General features: G+C 44.0%; 1 pseudogene; it reads right to left on the bottom strand.

Moving 5' to 3' along the window:
- Nucleotides 1–693: 693 nt before the first annotated feature.
- Nucleotides 694–2,617, bottom strand: LOC123856616 (heterogeneous nuclear ribonucleoproteins C1/C2-like; annotated as a pseudogene).
- Between the last annotated feature and the right edge of the window lie 2,744 nt (nt 2,618–5,361).

Here is a 5,361-nt window from a genome sequence, read left to right as displayed (position 1 = left end):
TTTCTTTATCCTTTCATTAGTCAATGGACATCTGGGGTCTTTCCATAGTTTGGCTGTTGTGGACATTGCTGCTATAAACATTGGGATGCATGTGCCCCTTCGATTCACTATGTTTATATCCTTTGGACAAATATCTAGCATTGCAATTGCTGGTTCATAAGCATGTTTTATTTTTAACTTTTTTAGGAATCTCCATACTGTATTCCAGAGTGGCTGCACCAGTTTGCATTCCCACCAACAGTGTAAGTTGTACCCCATTCTCCACATCCTTGACAACATTTGCTGTTTCCAGAGTTGTTCATTTTAGCCATTCTGACCAGTGTGAGGTGGTATCTCATTTGGTTTTGATTTGTATTTACCTGATGGCCAGTGATGTTGAGCATTTTTTCATGTGTCTCTTAGTCACTGTATGTCTTCTTTGAAAAAATATCTGTTCATGTCTTCTGCCCATTTCTTGACTGGATTTTTTTGTTTTTTGTTTTTTGGGTGTTGACTTTGATAAGTTCTTTATAGATTTTGGATACTAGCCCTTTATTTGATATGTCACTTTTGAATATCTTCTCCCATTCTGTAGGTTGCCCTTTAGTTTTTTTTTTAAAACCACACATCTTTTTATTGTTAAGTCAAAAAGAGGTATCAAAAATAAAAGAAAAGATTATAGGGTAAGAGTTTTTTTTTTTTTAAAGATTTTGTTTATTTATTTGACAGAGAGAGATACACAGCGCGAGAGAGAACACAAGCAGGGGGAGTGGGAGAGGGAGAAGCAGGCTTCCCGCAGAGCAGGGAACCTGATGTGGGGCTCAATCCCAGGACTACAGGGTAAGACTTAACATAACTACTAAGAGCATCAAAAGAAGTGAAAATGAGACTAGGCGCAGGGCAATATGAATTAATGAACATGGGAAGGACAAGGATGGGGAGAACAGTGAGCATGTGCTGAAGAAGATACTAGGGGAGAGGATCTGGTGAAAATTTTGATCTTAGACAAGCGCCTAGGTAAAGAAATAATGGGAAAACATTTCTAAACCCCACTATGTGCTTAAGAGTCATCCTCGCCATTGGCGCTGTCTCTGTCATCCTCTCCTTCCTCAGCCTCTTTTTCATCATCCTTGATCAACTCTAGCTGGTTATCCCCCTGATCTCCATTATCATCATCCAGTAGGTCCCCCTCCTCAGCAGTGTCATCTGCACCCCCCTCAGACTCCATCTTTACATTAGTCTCGTCTTTCTTCAGGGAGCTGCTGCTCTGCTCCTCTTCTGACTTATCATTCTTCATCTTGTTTGCTCTGTTCTTTCTCAATTTCTTTCCAGTAGAGAATCCACTTTTTGTTTTATCTGGGTCAGCTCCTTCTTAATGGTCTGAAGGTCATCGCCTTTCAACTTTCCAGACTTGGGAGAAGATCCTTGCTGTCCACTCTTAGAATTGAAGCCACTTTTGCCCCTTAGTGAGGTGTTTCCTGATACACTCTGGCGTTTTGAAGGAACTACAGCCCAGGCAATAAGAGGAGGAGGAGGAACATGTGCTGGGTAAGGATACATCCTGTCATAATAATCTCATTGAAAGTCATAGTCCAAGTCAAAAGAGGAGCCGTACATCTCTGCTGCAGATCGTTTCATACCTGCTTTTCCTCTGTTCACTTTTGGCTCTGTGGCCAGATTAATATCTAAAACCTGGCCAGCAATCATTCTGCCATCCCCTCCTGCCACAGCGGCCCAGGCATTTCTCTCATTAACATACTGAACGAAGGCAAAGCCCTTATGGACAAAGCAAACAATTTTGCCGTATTTTGAGAAGATCGCCTCCACATCAGATTTCTTGACCACAAGAGTATTGAGATTCTCAATGAATACACAGGAGTTCATGGAGCGAGGATCTGTCTTGTTGGTAACATTGCTGGCCATTTTCTTTGATGATAAGGTTCCTCACAAAGTCGAAAAATGTAGCTGAAGATCAAAAAAAATCTCACAGGAGGGGGAAGGGAGAATCTCCTACTCCTGAGTTCTACGTGGAGAAGCCAACTGCTGCTCGAGGTGGACAATGTGGCCACACCACTCAGTATTCGTCTCTTCACCAGTTGCCCTTTAGTTTTGTTGACTGTTTCCTTTGTTGTGCAAAAGCTTTTTATACTGATGAAGTCATAATGGTTCAGTTTTGCTTTTGTTTCCCTTGCCTTTGGAGATGTGTCTAGGAAGAAGTTGCTGCAGCCCAGGTCAAAGAGGTTGGTGCCTGTGTTCTCCTTGAGGATTTTGTTGGATTTGTGTCTCACATTTAGGTCTTTCATCCATTTTGAGTTTGTTTTTGTGTATGGTGTAAGAGAATGGTCCAGTTTCATTCTTCTGCATGGGGCTGCCAAGTTTTCCTATACCATTTGTTGAAAAGACTGTCTTTTTTCCATTGGTTATTCTTTCCTGCTTTTTTGAAGATTAGTTGCCCACAGAGTTGAGGGTCCATTTCTGGGTTCTCTGTTCTGTTCCATTGATCTATGTGTCTGTTTTTGTGGCAGTACCATGCTATCTTGAGGATTACAGCTTTGAAACACAGCTTGAAGTCTGGCATTTGGTTTAGCATACTACTGGGGCTTAACTTTATAAGTATTTGCAATCACTGTGGCTTAACTCCGGGTACACTAAAAATTAGTGGGCTTAGCTCTGGAAGATGCAAAGTGCTGTAGGAATCTGTCTCCACCCTTAAAGAGAAAGCATAACAAATAACCCCATTGAGAAACATCAAAAAAAACAACAGTTTGGGAAAAACACCTAGGTTACACATGAAAGTTTATTTAGTAAGTACAGAAACTCCACTGGAATGGCAGGGATTTTTAGGATATTTCTGTAAGAACTAAATTTCTGGTGGGTGCCATTTCTCTTCCCCTCCCACATTGTCACTTGCAGGAACCAGTGAAAACACTCTCCACCTATGTTGCTAATACAACATGCCCCACTCTTACATTCCCCTATGAATCTACCCATCTGACCCATCCCATTCCTCAGGCATCCTCCAAGTTACTCCTACACTGGGATGGGGAAGATAACCACATACATCAACATGCCTGCAGTTCTAGCAGTCAAACTTTATACCTGGTGGTGCAAGGAGAGTACCCTTCCTATCAGTGCAACTGTAGTTCTGGCAGAGGGATGGAGGGCAGGCATCTATTCTGACTGCCAGACCTTCCCAGCAACAAAAACTTCTCAGGGGCAATGAAGGGATAGTACCCTACAGTTTGGTGTACATGCAATTTCAGCAGATGGACAGAGTCCAGACACCTAGCCTGACTGCTGACACTGCCCAATGACAATCCCAAGCCTCTTATAGTGCAGGGAATAAAATGTACTTGATGCACCAAAAACAGGCAAGGTAGGCAATTGTGCTGCTGGGTGGAATGAAAGCAAATGCAGCTGAGCCACAAAAGAAGGGTATATGCAGCCCACATAGGAGACATCCCTGGAGCACCTGGGTCTGGTGAACAGGAAGCATTGTGCTAGGGCACCACAGGACTTCTTCATAAGGCCACTACTTTCAAGATAAGGATATGCATCTAAACTTCCCAATACTTAAAAACAAATACAGAGATTTAAATAAAATGAGGAGACAGAAAAATATGTCCCTAATGAAAGAACAGGACAAAATCATGGCAACAGAGCTTAATAAAATTGAGACAAGAAATATGCATGGTAAATAATCCAGATGTAGAGGAGTTAAGATGGTGAAGTAGTAGGGGGACCCCATATTTGCCTCATGCTTTGAACACAGCTAGATAAATAACAAATTATTTAAAAAACCCAAGAAATTGATCTGAAGACTGAGACAACAAACTGCATATCTAGAGGAAAAAGAATGGTTGCATCATGGAAGGTAGGAGTTGCAGAGAGTTGATTTGAGGGGGAAAGAATTGTGGGTACTGTGGAAGGGAGGGAGCCCTGATCATGGAGAGAGGAGCAAGGGATAAAGAAAGAAAGAGAGAGAGAGAAACAGCACATGGGGGATTGCACAAGAAAAACTCTTCCCCCAAACCACTGACTGGGAAAAGGAGAGGGGCTGAATACCTCAAGTCTTTATAAGCAGTGGAGCTCAAATTCTGCAGTTTTAAAAGTCTGAGCCATCACTGGAGTCATGCCTGGCAGGCTTAGTGGGACTCTTGTGTGGAAGGAGGGCAGAGGCCTAGGAACAGACAATGTGCTCTGAGGAACCCGTGGGTTGCACGAGGAGAAAGAGTTACCCTTCTTGGAGTGCAATTAAGAGAGGTGACATGGCCTCTCCAGGAATAAAAGAACTGGTGGGATGCCAACTGTGCTGACCTGTTCGTTGACATAGGGACAGAGACACCTGCTGAAGGCAGCAAAACTTGGTGCTGGCTTTTTACCGCACTTTACCATAAATTCTGAACTGCTGCACAGTTGTGCAACTGCTTTTCTGGGACAGACCAGTACCAGTCACAGCATGGTGAAACCCTCCCTGAGAGGATCAGTACATGTCTACACCATGCTGTGTCCCTAAAATGGGGAGTTTTGAAACCCAGGCACGCACCTGGCACCTAAGATAAAACACAGAACTGTGCCACTTGGCAGGCAGACAGCTCAGACACAGACAGGTTGAAAGCAAGGATCTGATGGAAGCTGGGGACACAGGAGTGGAGAACGTTCATTCTTCTGTGAGGGTTTCCTGAAGAGTGGCACATGCAAGCTCCCTGCCTCAGGGATGAGAGAGGGGGTTGATACCATTTCCCCTCACCTGCCCATCAACACTGACTAACTTCAGTGAGCAATAGAGAGCTCCTGCTGGAGCTCCCACTGAAGAAAATTGATTAACCTCCAGTGGGAGCTCTCTATTGCTCACTGAGAGCTCACTGGAGCTGATTACACCAAGCCCCATCCCCATGCACTCTGCAGGTGCACTTTACTAAGGCAGGTGTGCCTGAGAACCAGTGCACCAGGCCCCTCACCCAGAATAGCATAACCCCAGGCATGCACCAAGTCTACTGACCATAAGGTGCTGCAATACTTCAGCCGTAGGGGAAATTAGATCTAATTTCAAAACATAACTAGTTAAAACTTGCCACACAATGGACAAGGTCCCAACAGTACCCATGGCAGGTAAGAAGAAACTCTGCAGAGGACTGACCTTAGGGAAGGAGCAACCAAAACACACCAGAGTGCATTCTCTGAAACACTACCTGAAGAACCAGGCCCAAGACATTATAGGACCTCTTCTTTTTTTAAAGATTTTATTTATTTTTTTGACAAAGAGAGACACAGCGAGAGAGGGAACACAAGCAGGGGGAGTGGAAGAGGGAGAACAGGCTTCCTGTGGAGCAGGGAGCCCAATGTGGGGCTCAATCCCAGGACCCTGGGATCATGACCTGA

This window comes from Mirounga angustirostris, unplaced genomic scaffold (assembly GCF_029215605.1).
Source record: "Mirounga angustirostris isolate CCGP_5_RB_7025 unplaced genomic scaffold, mMirAng1.0.hap1 SCAF_11, whole genome shotgun sequence".
Classification (NCBI taxonomy): domain Eukaryota; kingdom Metazoa; phylum Chordata; class Mammalia; order Carnivora; family Phocidae; genus Mirounga; species Mirounga angustirostris.
This window is presented reverse-complemented; position numbering and strand designations above follow the sequence as displayed.